At 40.8% G+C, this 16,948-nt stretch overlaps 1 protein-coding gene across 5 annotated transcripts in view; it reads left to right on the forward strand.

Moving 5' to 3' along the window:
* Positions 1–13,873: 13,873 nt before the first annotated feature.
* Positions 13,874–16,948, forward strand: part of GPBP1 (GC-rich promoter binding protein 1) — a 123,773-nt gene continuing 120,698 nt past the window's right edge. Inside the window, exons 1-3 of one of the 5 annotated variants that reach the window (XM_023545468.2) lie at positions 13,982–14,250; positions 14,697–15,020; positions 15,479–16,432. The gene's annotated coding sequence lies outside the window, so the exon portion shown is untranslated. Of the gene's footprint in view, positions 13,961–13,981; positions 14,251–14,696; positions 15,021–15,478; positions 16,447–16,948 lie in introns of those variants that run through there. The other 4 variants (XM_023545469.2, XM_023545470.2, XM_010588149.3 and 1 more) reach the window with 4 other exon arrangements.

Consider the following 16,948-nt stretch of genomic DNA (forward strand, 5'->3'; position numbering starts at 1 on the left):
TTCTGTTCAGCTCTTTTACTTCATGCTTTCTTCCATTAGCTTTAGCTGCTCTATTTTCAAGAACAAGTTCGAATCCTAGTTTAGTTATTCAGATTTATTTCATATTATTTGTCTGTTGAGGATACAGAAACGATTCAGACATAATTCTGTCTTGTGGTTTCTTACAGTGTTAGTGGGTGAAACTGACATGATGCCTGTTTTGTTCATTCCTGTACTCTTCAAGTGCCTAGAAGGCCACCTAGCAAAGAGTAGTCACTCAGTTGTTGAGTGAATAAATTTCAAGACTTTGTGGCAAGGGCTATGCTACAGGCATGCACAGGGTGCTATGAGGTGGCTTTCCAAAAAGAAGCCCTAAAAGCTGAATCCAGCAAGTTGAACAGGATTCCAGTTAGAAGCTGTTGCACAACCAGATGTGCAAAGATGAAAATAAGCTAGAGCAAGTTGATTCCCAACGATTAAAAGAGAAGTGACTGCCCCCACCCAGACTGCTGGAAACCAAGAGAGAAAGACTGAAGAGCAACACAGATACCACATCAAAAGGGCCTCTACACATTGCTAAGGAGATTGAATATTTATCCAGAAGGAGACTCTTTTAAGTAGGAGAGAAACTTGATTGGATTTATGCTTCAGGAAGAACCTTCCAGTGATACCCTGGAAAGAAATTAGGAAAATGAGACACCAGGAAGAGAAAGAAGCTAGAGCTTGTTGCAATAATCCAGGAGAAAGATGATGGTGGCTTGGACCACCCTGGCCACCTTTTGGCTTCTCCTGCACACCAAGATTCTCCCTAATGAAGGGTTATCACACAAGTTGTTTTGTACACCCGGAATACACTTGGTCTCCCCACTTTCTGCCTCCAACTTTAATAAGCATTCAACACTCAGCCTGAACATCACTTCTTTAAGAAGGATTCCCTGAGGCCCTAGTTTCTCTATACTCTCCAGTTTAGCATTTCTTATTGATTGAATTGTGTCTCCCAAAAATGTGTGTCAACTTCGCTAGGCCATGAATCCCAGTATTGTGCAATTGTCCACCATTTTGCCATCTGATAAAATTTTCCTATGTGTTGTAAATCCTACTTCTATGATGTTAAGAGGCAGAATTAGAGGCAATTATATTAACGAGGTGAGACTCAATCTGTAAATCAGCTTGTATCTTGAGTCAATCTCTTTTGAGATACAAAAGACAGAAGCCAGCAAAGAGACAGGGGGGCCTTGTTACCGCCAAGAAAGCAGAGCCGGGAGTGGAGCAATCCTTTGGATCTTGGGTCCCTGTGCTGAAACACTGTTAGACCACAGAAAGATTGATAACAAAGACCTTCCCCCAGAGCTGACAGAGAGAGAAAGTCTTCCCCTGGAGCTGGGCTGGCACCCTGAATTTGGACTTCCAGCCTCCTAAACTGTGAGAGAATAATTTTCTGTTTGTTAAAGCCATCCACTTGTGGTATTTCCACTCTAGCAGCATTAGATAACTAAGACAGTACCGATTATAGATTAAACAGTTATTGATATAGTTTATATCTGCCTCATCCGTTGTCCTACAGACTTCATGAGTAATTAAATAAGTGAATAAAGGAATGAGCAGGGAGGGATGGCAAGATATTAACAGATTCAAGGGTAGAATATAGAATCCAGAAAATGTTATGATTAAATGTTTGTGAAGGTAAGGCCAACAGAAAAGGCAATGATGACGCCTTGGTTTCTAATCTGGACATTTAGATGGATGCTAGTGGCTTTCCCTGAGTTAGGAAACAAAGACAGGGAAGCAAGTTAGGTGGAAGATGGAAATTATGAGTTCAGTTTGGGACACGTAGTGGTTATGAATCTCAGATCACGAACTCAGGTGGGCAAGAAAAAAAACTCAGTAAAGTTTCCACAACAAGCCCTATATTCCAGCATTAACTTAATCTCAGTCCATGTAGGGGTTTTTCCCCCTTTTCTAGGTTGTTATATAGTGCTAAGATATCCCACAAATGCAAGGTTTAAAGTCACCTATCCATGCTGGAATCTGCTGAGACTTCTTTATTCCAATGTGATGTTCAATTATCTGCCCACAAACGTTACACTGCTGAGTAGTCCCTTAGTCATGGCCCATGAAACTTAGATGCCAGAAAAAACAAAACAAAAAACACAATGGAAATGTTGGGGAGGAGAGGGGAGTAATGAGAGTTTGAGTCAAGAGAGAAGGAAAGAAAGAACAGAAGAAAGAAGAGTCACTACCAGTAATAGCATACATCATGGATGGTGATCAGAAAAGATAATAAACAGAGTAGGTAAGGTTTTAATCTTAAAGGGGTTTTTATGTTATTGTAAGTAGTTTTGATTTTTTTCCTTTATAAAGAAGGAGCCTTGGTTAATTTAAATGGAAAAATGACATGGTCAGATTTACAGTTAATAAAACAAATTCTGGACACAAATCAGAGGATGAATTGGATAGAGTTGAGCCTGAAATCTGGAAGATTGCCTGGAGTCTTGTCAGTGATTTTTTTTTTTTTCTTAACAATCTGTTACCAGAATAAGGTTCTTGCCTCTCACTGGTCAAGAATGAGCAGGTAAGGCACGTAGTTCTCCACACGAGCAAAGCTTTATTGAAGAGGTTTGCAAGCGGAGATGAGAAGGGCCTAGAGCTACGCTTACCTTCATCTCACTTACCCTCGTCTCACAAAACAAAAGACTGGCCTGAGTTTTTAAAAGTTCTTGGGCCGGAAAAGATTCATGTTTATTCATAGGCACAGGCAGGGATGTGTTAACTAAGGTGCGGGTGCAGCACCTTTCCAAGATGGCTCCTATCCTGGAGGCTTCTGGGGTTCACAACAGGACTTATTATGGGGTGTTGCACCTGTGCAGTCTCTCACTCCCTGGGTTCAACTACCTGTGCAGTCTCTCACTCCCTGGGTTCCATTCCCGGGCTGGGGCTGTAGCCCCTGACTTCCCCTGGTGGAAGGTCACACAGTGGTCACAGGGCCTGATTTTCTCCAGCTGCTTCTGAAAGGCAACTTGAAAGAAGTTTGCAGGCTATTTTCAGATACCCTGCCCCATTGTTCTGGGGAATGGCTTTGTTTCTGTGCCCTGGCCCATTTTTTGTTACTTTGTTTGCAGATTTGGGGGCCCTTCTGTTCCTTGTCTTACTAAGTCTCTAGGTTCCACACTCAACCCCCTATTACCTCCTTGACAGTATAGTCTATTTCTCTTTTACTTGCTTCTCCTCTAACCACACCAGTCCCTTCGCTATTCCTCAAACAGGCACCATCCGATCTCAGAGCCTTTGCTCCCTGTCTTATATCTAGTTCAATGGTCTCAACTGGGGCAATTCTGCCTGTGAGGAGGCATTTGGCTATCTATGGAGGCATTTCTAGTCGTTACAACTGGCGGATGCTGGTGAATAGAGGCCAGGAATGCTGCTAAATATTCTACTATGTTTAGCACAGCAAAGAATTATCCATCCTAAAGTGTCATAGTGCTGAGGTTGAGAAGGATAATAAAGTTGGGATTACTGTCTAAGAATTTTTTTATAATCTAAGCAATATACTCTTACCACCTTTTCAGGCCAGTGATTGGAGGTCTGCATTATTACTTGTAATGAAAAACCTACTGCTGTAGAGTTGATTCCTACTCATAGTGACCCTATAGGATAGTGTAGAACCTCCCCATAGGGTTTCCAAGGGGTGGTTGGTGAAACTGGTGGCACCCAATGCTTATCCACTGTGTAACCAGGGCACTACTACTTGTAATAGCTACATAGCATTCCATAGTACAGTTATGTCATGCATGGCTTATTTAAGCAATTGATACCATATCAATGTACATTTAGGTTGTTTTCAATTTCTTGCAATTAGAACTAGCACAGTGATGAGCATTCTTATACATAAATCTTCTACATAATTCCTTATTTTCTTGGGATATGTGCCTAGAAATAGAATTTTTGAGACAACGGGATTGAGAATTTTTAGGACCCTTTATATATATATTCACATTGTTCTCCAGAAAGGTTCTACCAATTTTCAGTACACTCTCCCTGTGTCTAAGAATGTCTCTGACACATTAAATATCTTTAAAAAAGAAAAAAAAAAAATTGATGATCAGAAAGTCTTGATAAAATGCAAAATTTTAAAGATCTAATTCTTAAAACATTGAATATTGTCAAAATAGATCCACTGTCTGACATAGATTTGATAAAAGCATAAAGCATGAGATACTTAGAAAGAGAAAACATCTATAATTCAATTGTTTTTGAGAAACACTCGGATAGTACTACCACCTAATTGTGCCACAGATAAATTAACGTATCAATTAAATCCCTATTTATTCAATGCTTTCTGTAATCACCTCTCCCTCTCCACGCATAACCTTGTATTTTTTTCCAACAAGGAGTCACTTGTGAGCAATAAATGTTCTTAGCTTTCCTTTGTTTCACCCCACGCTGCCATACTTTTAGACATTCCAAGTTTTATTTGCACATCTGTCTGAAAACTGACAGGCAAGAGTGCAGGAATTAAAGCTCAAACAGAACATTTTTGGTCCTTATCAACAATGTTGATTAAGAGCTTGGGAAAGGCGCTGAAAAATTGAAGTATTTAGACTACCTGCAGATTTCCCATACCTAGGAAACTGAGCAATGCTGATGAGCGTATGAACCAGTCTACTGGCTGTTAAGGACTGGTTCATACGCTCATCAGTATTGCTCAGTGTCGGTACTGAAGTCTTTGTCCTACTCTCCAAAGTTCACCTCACTGATAACTAAAGTTATTGATTATCTCGGTCAGAATTATGCTTTTCCACTCTTGGGGCTACTCTGCATCTGATTTGTGTGTTTTTCCCCTTGGGTTTTTTTTTTTTTTCCCTCTTTCTTTCTAGTTTTCTCTCTTTCTAAGGCACACAGACATTAAAGCAAAATTTTCTTTAGTTGTTTGACATCTCTATCATGATTACAACAAAAAGGAAATGTGCTTGTTAAATTATAGAAGTTTGATTAGAAGCAAAGAGGTGATTTCTGATAGAAGGGAATTAAATGAATATTTGAATGGATAACAGAGTAGTTTGAGGAATTACCATATTTGGAATCCCCAAAACTAGGAAGGGGCTTAGAATGAGGAGCTTTTTCAAAAATAAAAACGGGGGCGGGGGGGGGCAACCCACACAAACTACAGCCTCTTCTAGCCTGAAACCAGAAGAACTAGATAGTGCCTGGCTACTGCCGCTGATTGTGCTGACCAGGGACACAATAGAAAGTCCCAGTTAGGATGGGAAAAAAAAGTAGAAGAAAACTGAAATTCATAAAAAAGACCAGACTTACCGGACTGATAGAGACTAGAGGAACCTCTGAGGCTATCGCCCCAAGACACTCTTTTAACTTGGAACTGAAAGCACTCCCGGAGGCCACCTTTCAGCCAAATAATAGATTGGCCTATAACATAAACAATAGCACCTATGAGGAATGTGGTTCTTTAAACAATCAACTATACGAGACCAAATGGCCAACATTTACCCAAAAACAAAGAAGAGAAGGCAAGGAGGAGCAGGGAAACTGGATGGATAGAAACGGGGCAGGCAGGGTGGAAATCGTGAGGGTGCTGACACATTGCAGGGATTTTAACCAATTTCACAGAACAATTCATGTATGAATTGTTGAATGGAAACCTAATTTGGTATGTAAACCCTCACCTAAAACAATACTCAAAAAAAAAAAAAAAATGGGGGGACCATCCAGCATTTCTTCCCTTCTTCTTCTGATAATGGAATGCCTATTTCATGAGGGAACCTATTCTATGTAGTATGGATGGGACTGTACCCACTACCCCCCAGCCTCAGATGTGGACATGTTGGAATATTATCTCCATGGCCACAGTGTTGATTTGGGGGCACATGACTCAACTTAGACTGATCAGAACCTTCTCTGGGTCTTTTCGCAGATGCTATCAGGAAGGCTGTCTCTTTCCACTGGAGTTACTAAAACTGAAAGAGTGTAAATCTGGAATATTCAGTGTCCATCCTGCCTATCATGGAATTCTCAGAGACACGCATAATCAGAGCCCTACGACATCATTTTAGTCCTTGGATCTAGTACTTCCTGAAACAATGCCCATCTCTGGACTTCATAGTAATGCAAACAAATAAATTTCCTTTATTGTTTTACTGGAAACTCTGGTGGCGTAGTGGTTAAGTGCTACAGCTGCTAACCTAAAGGTTGGCAATTCGAATCCACCAGGCGCTCCTTGGAAACTCTATGGGACAGTTCTACTCCGTCCTATAGGGTCGCAATGAGTCGGAATTGACTCGACAGCAAGGGGCTTTTTTATTGTTTTACTAATTTACTAGGTTGGGTTTCTGCCATTTTCAGTTTAAAGAGTAACCATGAGCTCAGGGTCTTTATCCTATAAGGTGACTGATACTACAAAATGTTTTATTTTATCCATGATATCCAAAGTCAATTGTGGAAGATCTTCCGCTTCTGATAAAGGAACTGGGCATCTGTAACCACAAATGAGGTAAGTATAAAAATTATGGTGTTTCTCTCTCTTTTTTTGTGTCAACACCATGGCTAGCCCAAGACTCAAATTCACTTGCTCTATCTATAAATTACGCACTGGCCGCTAATGCCAAAGATTAAAATTTTTACCAACTTCTGCAGTCTGAAATTGATCAAGCATGCAATCAAAGTGCATTAATAATTACTGGTGATTGGAATGTGAAAGTTGGAAACAAAGAAGAAGAATCAGTAGTTGGAAAATATGGCCTTGGTGATAGAAATGACAACAGAGATCACATGATAGAATTTTGCAAGACCAGTGAGTTATTCATTGCAAATACTTTTTTTCAACAACTTAAAATAGCAGCTATCCATGTGGACCTCACTGGATGGAAAACACAGAAATCAAATTGACTACATCTGTGGAAAGAGACGATGGAGAAGCTCAATCTCATCAGTCAGAACAAGGCCCGGGGCCAACTGTGGACAGACCATCAATTGCTCATATGCAAGTTCAAGTTGAAGGTGAAGTAAACAAAAAACAAGTCCATGAGTGATCCCACAGAATGTGGAAATTATCGAACAACATCATTAATATCACACAGTGTGTGGATCATAACAAATTACGGGAATATGAACTCCAGAACACTTAATTGTGCTCATGAGGAACCTGTACATAGACCACGAGGCAGCCTCTCAAACAGAACAAAGGGATCCTTTGTAGTTTAAAATCAGGAAAGTTATGGGTCAGGGTTGTATCCTTTCATCATACTTATTCAATCTGTATACTGAGCAAATAATCCAAAAAGCTGGACTGTATGAAGAAGTAAGCAGCATCAGGATTGGAGGAAGATCCATTAACAACCTTCAATTTGCAGATGACACAGCCTTGCTTGCTGAAAGTGAAGGGGACTTGAAGCAATTATTGATGAAGATCAAAGATTACAGCCTTCAGTATGGATTGCATCTCAACATGAAGAAAACAAAAATCCTCACAGCAGAGCCAATAAGCAACATCATGATAAATGAAGGAAACATTGAAGTTGTCAAGAATTTTACTTGAAGCCACAATCAACGTCCGTAGAAGCAGCAGTCAAGAAATCAAATGACGTATTACATTGGACAAATCTGCTGCAAAAGACCTCTTTAAAGTGTTCAAAAGCAAAGATGTCACTTCGAGGACTAAGAAGTGCCTGACCTAAGGCATGGTGCTTTCAGTCGCCTCATATGCATGAGAAAACTGGACAATGAATAAGGAAGACTGAAGAAGAATTGACGCCTCTGAATTACGGTTGATGAAGAATATCGAATATACCATGGACTGCAAAACAAAGAACGAGTCTGTCTTAGAAGAGGTACAGCCAGAATGCTCCTTAGAAGTAAGGATAACAAGACTACGTCTCACATAATTTTGACACTTCGTTAGGAGGGATCAGTCCCTAGAGAAGGACGTCGTGCCTGGTAAAGTAGAGGGTCAATGAAAAGGAGGAAGCCCTCAATGAGATGGATTGACACAGTGGCTACAGCAATGGGCTTAAGCATGACAAGGATTGTGAGGATGGCTCAGGACTGGGCAGTGTTTCATTCTGTTGTACACAGGGTCGCTATGAGTTGGAACCCACTCAATGCTACCTAACAACAACCTAACAATGGCAAATGATCGTGAGGGTTGCCGCTCAATAGCGTTGAGGAGGTACCAGCTCAATGAAGTTTCTAAAGCACATGATGCATTTCCTTTCATAAAATGGGTAGTCAGTCAAAAGTGAAGGATGCTACTCAAAATTGGACTTGGGAGCCAACTAAAACAAAAAAACAAACCAATTGCTCTCTAGTAGGTTTCAATTCATGGCAGCCCCGTGTATGTCAGTGTAGGACTATGCTCCATAGGATTTTCAATGGTTGAGTTTTGGAATTGCCAGGCCTTTCTTTTGAGGTGCTTCTGAGTGTACTTTAACCTACAACTTTTAGGTAAGCAGCCAAGTGCTAACTGTGTGCATCATCCAAGGAACTTCTTGGGAACCTAAGAGGGTAAATACCAGGGGAATTCCACCACTTGCCTTTGCCTCTCCCATTTCTAAGTGATCATTCATTGGCCATACCTCATTCCTTTTACTCCAGATGCTAGTAAGGTAGAAAAAGAAAGTTGGGTCTGCAATGTATTTTGCTCAATAGTGAGAACTAATTCAAAGTACCCCCAAGCAGAGTTCCATATGTTTATTGTGCAGAGTCAGGAAGTACTAAAGTGGCCCCGCTCCGGTTTCTCCTTGTGTCTCCCTATCTTCAACAAAGTGCAGAAGGTAGGGGCAATTACACTTTCAGGGCTCTTTACATTCTTTTCCATTTCCAGAGATGATATAGTATATTATACTGAACATTTTGAAATAGACTATAAACCATTTAAAATGCTACAAAATATATTCTTCACCTTACAACAATTTGCATGTTTATAGTCCTGCTATAGGTTTAAAATCATACATGCTATATTAGAAGAGGCTCTGTTTTGGGAGTCACATACTAGTGAGGACACTCATAATTTTTTGCTGGTAATTTTCATCTTGCTAATGGTATTCTTCTATACTTCCTAGTGCATAGAGCACAGAGGTGGAAGTGCTAATTGGGGAAGCTGGGCCACCTGTAACTGAATTGAGGAGGGATATTTGTCAACCCACGTATCTATCTGGATTAAGAACCAAGTGGTTAATTCTACAGCAATTAGTGCTACATACAATTTTGTTAAGTGCCTTTGAGTAGGTTCTGACTAGTAGTGACCCTATGTACAACAGAACTAAACGCTGCCTGGTCCAGCATCATCCTCACAATCATTGCTATGTTTGACCCCATTGTTACAGCCACTGTGTCAATCCATCTCGTCAAGGGGCTTGCTCTTTTTCGCTGACCCTCTATCTTACCAAGCATGATGTCCTTCTCCAGGGACTGGTTCCTCCTGATAACACGTCCAAAGTAAACGAGATGAAGTCTCGCCATCCAATTTTAAAACTCATCAAAAGGGAGAAAATGCTTGGTAATTTTAAATCCATAATTATGGATTAAATTGACTACACACTGAATAAAATCAGGAACTTTATCTACTGCAAGGCAGGAAAAGTGGCACGAAAACAGTATCCATCTTTATTATGTTAAAATAAAGACATCATAAAGGTTAACATAAAATGTTTTAAATTAAGAAATAAGTTAATTCTTAAAAAGGGACACAGACAAAACACTGATGCTTATAATGATGTTTTAAATATGGGAAATCTTATATGAAATAAAAAATGAGTATAAATTTGTTACAATCAATGAATACTCACACATTATTATTAAAAAAAGGCCAAAGCTTATTCAGATTTCCCTAGATTTTACCTAATGTCCTTTTTCTGTTCTAGGATCCCATCCAGAGTATCATCTTACATTTGGTTGTCATGTCTCCTTACGCTCCTCCCAGCTATGACAGGTTCTCAGGCTTCCCTTGTTTTTGGAGACTTTGATAGTTTTGAAGAGTACTGGTCAAGCATTCTATTTATTTATTGAGGTTAAGATTCACATAGCATATAAGTCACCCTTTTAGCCATTTTACAGTTTACAATTCAGTGGCTTTTAGTACATTCACAATGTTGGTAGCGATGACTACTCATTCCAGAATATTTCCCTTGCCTCGAAGAAGAAATCCCACATCCATTAGCAATCACTCACCATTCCTCCAGATCCCTGATCACATCTGCTTTACGTCTCTGTGGATTTGCATACTCTGGATATTTCACAAAAATGGATAAAATATGCGGCCTTTTGTATTTGGCTTCTTTTGCTCAGCGTAATATTTTCAAGGTCCATCCATGTTGTAGTATCATTACTTCATTCAATTTTATTGCTGAATAAATTCTGTTCTATAAATATACCATATTGTGTTTATCCATTCATCAGTTGGGTTGTTTCCAGTTTTTAGGTATTATGAGTATGCTGCTGTGAACAGTAGTGTACACGCTTTTGTTAGAACTCGTTTTCAGCTCTCTGGGGTATATACCTAGGAGTGGAATTGCTGGATTATATGGTAGTTCCATGTTTAACTTTTTGAGGAACTGCCAAATTGTTTTCCACAGCAGCTGTGCCATTTTATATTCTCACCAGCAATGTACGAGGGCTCCAACTTCTCTACACTTGTATTTTTCAGTTTTTCAATGATTGTCATCCTAGTGCATGTGAAATGTTATCCCACTGATTTGTGTTTTCCTAATGACTAATGATGATAAGCATCTTGTCATGTGCTTATTAACTGTTCATAGATCTTCTTTGGAGAAATATCTATTCAAGCCCATTGCCCACATTTCTTATTTTGCTAAAATACAAATAACATAAGATTTACCATTTTAAAGTATACAATTTAGTGGTATTATGTACATTGATGATGTTGTGTGTGCATCAAACACAATTTAGTTCTAGAACTTTTTATCATCCCAAAAGGAAATCCCATGCCATTAAGCAATCATTTGCCACTTCTCCCTCCCCCAGCTGCTGGCAACCACTAATCTGCTTTCTGTCTTTATGGATTTGCCTGTTCTGGACATTTCAAACAAACGGAATCATACCATATGTGACCATTTGTGTCTTCTCCATTTTGGCAAAAAAGACCATTGGGATTTTGATAGGAATTACGTATAGCATTGCCATCTTAACAATATTAACTCTTCCAATCCATGAACATGGGATGACTTTCCATTTACTTAGGTTTTATTTAATTTCTTTCAGTAATGTTTTATAGTTTTCAGTGTTCAAGGCTTATACCTCTTTGGCTAAATTTATTTCCAAGAATTTTATTCTTTTTGATGCTATTGTAAATCGAATTGTTTTCTTAAATTTCCTGTTCAGATTGTTCATTGTTAGTGTATAGGTATACTACTCATTTTTGTATGGTGATCTTATATCCTGTAACTTTTATAAATTCATTCATTAGCTCTAATAGTTTTTTTATTTTTTGTGGATTCTTTAGGATTTTCTATACATAAGATCATCAGTGAATAAACAGTTTTACTTCTTTCTTTCCAAACTGATTATCTTTCATTTCTTTTTCTTGTCTAATTGTTCTGGCTAGAACTTCTAGTATGACATTTAATGAAAGTGGTGAAAGCAAGGATAGTCTTTTGCCAAATGAAAGTCATAAATTGTGTGCATGTGTGTGTGTATGGTGCATTCAAATCTATCAGTTTTTTTTTCCTTTGTTGTTTCTTGGTTTGGCATCAAGCTTAGAAACAGAACAAGTTCTCTCTGAATAAGTAAGTTACCTGTACTTCTACAGAATGGTCTTCCTTATATATTTTCCAGCTTTCACGCGCCTATAACGTATTGAAAATATCATGGCTTGGATCAGGTGAACCTTAGTCCTTAAGGTGACATCTTTGCTTTTCAACACTTTACAGAGGTTTTTTGCAGCAGATTTGCCCACTGCAATACCTCATGACCAAAGAATAGATGCCTTTGAATTATGGATACCATGGACACTAGGTGAATAAATCTGCCTTGGAAGAAGTGCAGCCAAAATGTTCCTTGGAAGCAAGGATGGTGAGACTGTCTCATTGACTTTGGGCATGTTATTAGGAGGGACCAGTCTCTGGAAGACATCGTGCTTGATAAAGTAGAGGGTCAATGAAAAAGAGAAAGATCCTTAATGGGATAGATTGACACAGTGGCTACAACGATGGGTTTAAACATAGCAAAGATTGTGAGGATGGCACCGGACCGTGCAGCATTTTGTTCTGTTGTACATAGGGTTGCTATGAGTCCGAACCAACTTGATGGCACCTAACCAAAAAAAAAAAAAAAAAATGAAGAAAACAACCCCGACCTCAGAAACTGATACAAGGATTATTGTGCCTGGCACTGGCAAGATATCTAAAGCAAAAAACAGAACAAAAAATTGTTGCCTTCCAGTACATTCCAACTCATAGCCACCCTACAGCACAGGGTAGAGTTGCCCCATGGGGTTCCCAAAGAGTGGCTGGTGGATTCAAACTGCTGACCTCTTAGCAGCTGAGCTCTTAACCACTGCACCACCAGGGCTCCTCCAGGGGTCCTCATCAAAAACCCCTTGCCGTCCAGTCGATTCCGACTCATAGCGACCCTATAGGACAGAATAGAACTGCCCCACAGAGTTTCCAAGGAGCCCCTGGTAGATTTGAACTGCTGACCTTTTGGTTAGCAGCTGTAGTGCTTAAACACTACACCACCAGGGTTTCCCCAGGGCTCCCTAAAAAAAAAAAAAAAAAAAAAAGCAAGCATTAATTCCTTTTCCTTTGCACTGAATGGAATATTGTTAATTGCCAAAAGTGTTCACCTCCCTGGTGAAGACTAAAATAAAAGGTTGGGAGGTGTAATTTTTGGTGAGTTTACATTCAAACACTATTTCAGGGAGGTTTTAGAAGCACTCCGTTAAACTACAAACCCCACAATGCATATAAAAGAACCATTAACTTTCTGTGTAGGAAATCTTTGTGGATTCGGAGTTGGCAAAGCGCCTAATTCTTTTTATCTGGATTTCCCCTGTTAACATACCCTACCCCCCACCTTTCCTCTAAGCACAAGTGGTTACTTCCTCTTGGAATGCTCTCTTCAAGATTTCAAAGTGAATCTTCCGTTATAAGGTATCATAATTAAAAAACAACTGCGAATACTATAAAATTCATTAAAAAAACCGTATGGGGCACGTGGGATTCTGAGACTTCTGTTGAAGTAATCCAACTACCGCAGACTAAGTGGAAAGAAAAATTATAAGTACCATGATTATATCTAGTAACCATTTTTACCCTTTCAAAATCTGAGATTAGTTCACAGCGAATCTCGTTTTATCCTCTCATATTTTTTATATATTATTTATATCCGACAGTCTCGTATCTGCATGCTTCAGGGCGCTCAATCTGTCGTGCACCAACACTGCCCACGCTCCGGCCAGACGACAGAGCAGGATTGTATACAGGCGAGCAAGGATCTCCGATTCCATCCCGGCCGGAGCGCGCTATCTGCAGAGTGGCGCGCGCCACCGCTCCTCCGAGGTTGGAGCCAGAGAACACGCTGCGGCGCGCGCCAGCCAAGCCCGCGCGGCCGCCTCCTGGCGCAGAGCTTCCTTCTCGCCCTACCGGCAGCCCCACATCCCACAGGCTCCGAAGCGGCCCCAGAAGGGGGAGAAGTGTGAGGAGGGGCTCCTCAGGGAGCGGCGGGGAATTCCCCCTTCCACCGAACGTTCCCGATTGTTCACCATCTTCACGTCAGCAGCAGGGGGTAATCCCCCGTCTCCAGCTGCTCTTGACGTCACCGTGCAGAGCCACCGCCCCCCGCGCGCCCCTGCCGCGGGGCCGCTTCGAAGCCCCGCCTCTAGACACAGCCACGCCCTCATCTGCTCCTATGCGCTCGACGTAGGGGGCGGAGCTTCTTTGACCCAGGCGTGAGCGGTTGCTTGGGCCAGAAGGTTCTCCTGTGGAGTCGCTCCTCTTGCTGCCCCGCCCAGTAGGTTCGTTCGCAACGCTCATTCCACACCCTTTCTCCCTCCTTCTGCTCCTCGCCCCGCCTTTCCCCCTTTTACTCTACTCCTCTGGTTCCTTCCCCGCCTCGCCACCTTCCACGATCTCGCGAGACTTGGCCCAGAACATTGCGGATCGGGTCGGCGCCATTTTGGGACTGAGACTGGTTGTGGGGGAGGGAAAAGCGGCAAAAGGGGATTATTCAAAGTACCGAAAACCTCCTCCCGGGATCGAGCGCAGCGGCACCCCCAGGCCAGGGGCACCTCTGATGGGGTAGAAGGTAACATCGTTCTCTGTGCTCCGCGCCAGAGTCGTGGGAGGCGGGGGGTGCCCGTGTCGGCGTTGGGGTTTGAGGAGTCGGGAGCGGCGTTGGCGGCGCGAGGTCTGAGGCTGCCCGTAGATCGGGGGGTGGGGGGAAGGGGTCGGGCAGCAAGGCGAGAGAAGGGAAGGAAGCGCTGGAAGGCCCCTCTTGGTATTGACTTGATTCCAGTAGGGCCGAGGTGCCCGGTTGTGGGGAAAGGTGGGTGGCTTAGTCCTGGTGGCTGAGGGGGGGTGTTGTTTGGCGGAGGCAGGGAATAGCTTTGACACCCCCTGTGCTCGGTCTTCCTTCCGCCGGCCTGTGGCACACGCCCGCCTCCTTTTTGCACCACTGCCCCTTTTGGAGTCGAGGCCGAGTTGTGGCCTTCGGCTGTTTCTTTAGCAGCGCGCCCTCTCTGCCTCTTCCAGGTCCCTGGCACTTGCGTGTACTCGGGCGGATGATACCTTGTTCATCTCAGTTCTGTGGAAAGAGAATCTGTCCCCCTTTTTTGGAATCACTCTTTCTGTGGTTTACAAGACGGGCTCGGAACCTTCCACCCCCTCAGTGTTGGGAGAAACCTGTTTTCTTAATTCAAGGAAATGAGAATCTACACGTTGATCCCACTGCTCCCCATGGAAGCGGGGAAGGCTCACCCTGTGGCGAATTTAAGAAACGTTCTTGCCCCACTTCTCATCCACCTTTCTACCCTCAGTGGGGAAAATATGCCTCTTTTGGATATTCTAATTTAGAGGGTCCGTCTTGCTTTCTATGTCTCCAGGTCTCTAAGCTACCTTTACTAATGCTTCGTGGCAGCACACCTGTTTGTCCGTTTTCCTTGGATAGGAAATAGAGAAGACTTTTTATAAGTTTGTGTGTCAATTTTATAGTTTTAATATTTACTCAAAAAGTATAAGAAAGCTAGCTTATATAACGTCCTCAGGTATTATATCCGCACCCTCTTCCCCAGTTCAAATCAGTACTTGTCCGTGTAACACCATCACCCACCTTTTCTCCTCTCTACTCTGAAGTCTTTTTCATTTAGTAGACTTTTACTGGATGTTTGCTTGGGCAAAGTCCTTTTCCAGGACCCCAGTAGAAATATACAGAAGCAAATTTTTCTCCAGAGATTGACTCATTAGGATAGGGATTGATTTTTAGCTCAAAATCAAAGCTCAGTGTGTAATTTTTTTTTTTTTAATAACTTTTGCAGGTGATTGAATTACTCCTATATGAAGATCATCTAGGTTTTGTGTAAAAGGCCTTGGATATTTGAAGTGGCCTTTTGGAATTACAATGGTTTTGGATATTTTTGCCACAGAAGTTTATTAAAATTGGGAAGAATCATCTCTGAAGTGAATTGATAACAGTGAACAATTCAAGCTACTTACAAAGAGACCAGGCATTTCTTCAGTATTTTGGTTCAAACGGATTATATAACTGGTTAAAGTATTTCAGCTGGTGGAATTATTTGTTTCTTACCCCTTCCCCCTGTTGGTGTTCTTCAGCCAAAACTGTAAGATATGTTTGATTTGTGTACTGAGTAGTTCCACAGTTTCAAATTACTCTTTAAATATTGCTGAAGTTTCGTGGTAGTTTATTTTTACCTTTATTAAAAGTTTTAGGAATTTTCGATCTCAGTCCTTTTCATATCACAATGGGACAGCTTCTCTAAATCAAGACATTGAAAGAATACAGAGTTTTTTTCCTTTTATCTTTTATTTACGTGAAAATTTAAGATGTTGCAGTTTTCCAGCAGCATAGTAGTATTGAGATAGCTGTGTGTCTCCCTGTATATGCTGATGTTTAGGAATGCTCTTCAGATGTGAAATTTTGTTTTTGCTTTTTGGCTCATAAATCGGATATTTCACGTGGAGTGGATAAGTACAACAGTGACAAGTACATGGAATAATAAAGAAGACAGGCCTCAGAAGACTTTATAATCTTAAATTCAAGAAACTTGGCTAATTCTAGAAATACCATATGAAAACTTTACAGAAGTATGGGTAGCTGACTTGAAGAAACTCTATGTCAAATAGTCATAGGTTAAGTATTTTCAAAGAACTTGGAAATTATTTCAGAGGATACAAAATAAAAAAACAAACTGGAAAACATAAAGATTACAGGGGAAAAACCAACACCTTCCTGTGCAGTCCTGTTGAAATTTGTAAGTACTATTTGGTGAGTGAATTAAATGTTTGTTTGTAAACTGTAATGAGAGTCATGTTTATCCTGTACTATTTTTTTTTTTTATTCTTGGAAGCCTTTCAGTTTCTTGCGGTAATATTGCTTGGCTTCTTTTTCCTGGACAGCCTGAAAACAACTGTTAATGACCATTATCTGAGTAAATTAAAATGCAGGTAAGAAAGATGCAGGAATATTTCAGATTCAGACAGTCCTAAGTTATAAATTTTTTGTGCCCTTAAAGGAAAACTGTATGATCAGAATGCACCACAGGGTTTATAGAGAAATAGATCGGTAGGAAGGTAGGAAAAAAATATTTCATGTGTTTTGAGTTTACATTTTCAATGTGAGGAATGATTGTAGTTTGGTGTTCCAGTTTACAGTTATGTAGTTGTTTAAAATACATTGTAGGTCTTAGTTTTTAATCTGATGTTTCATGAAGTAGCTTGTTTTAAGGTATAACCTTTCCTAACATTTTAATCCATTATAGAAATTAAGT

Source organism: Loxodonta africana, chromosome 2 (genome assembly GCF_030014295.1).
Source record: "Loxodonta africana isolate mLoxAfr1 chromosome 2, mLoxAfr1.hap2, whole genome shotgun sequence".
NCBI lineage: Eukaryota > Metazoa > Chordata > Mammalia > Proboscidea > Elephantidae > Loxodonta > Loxodonta africana.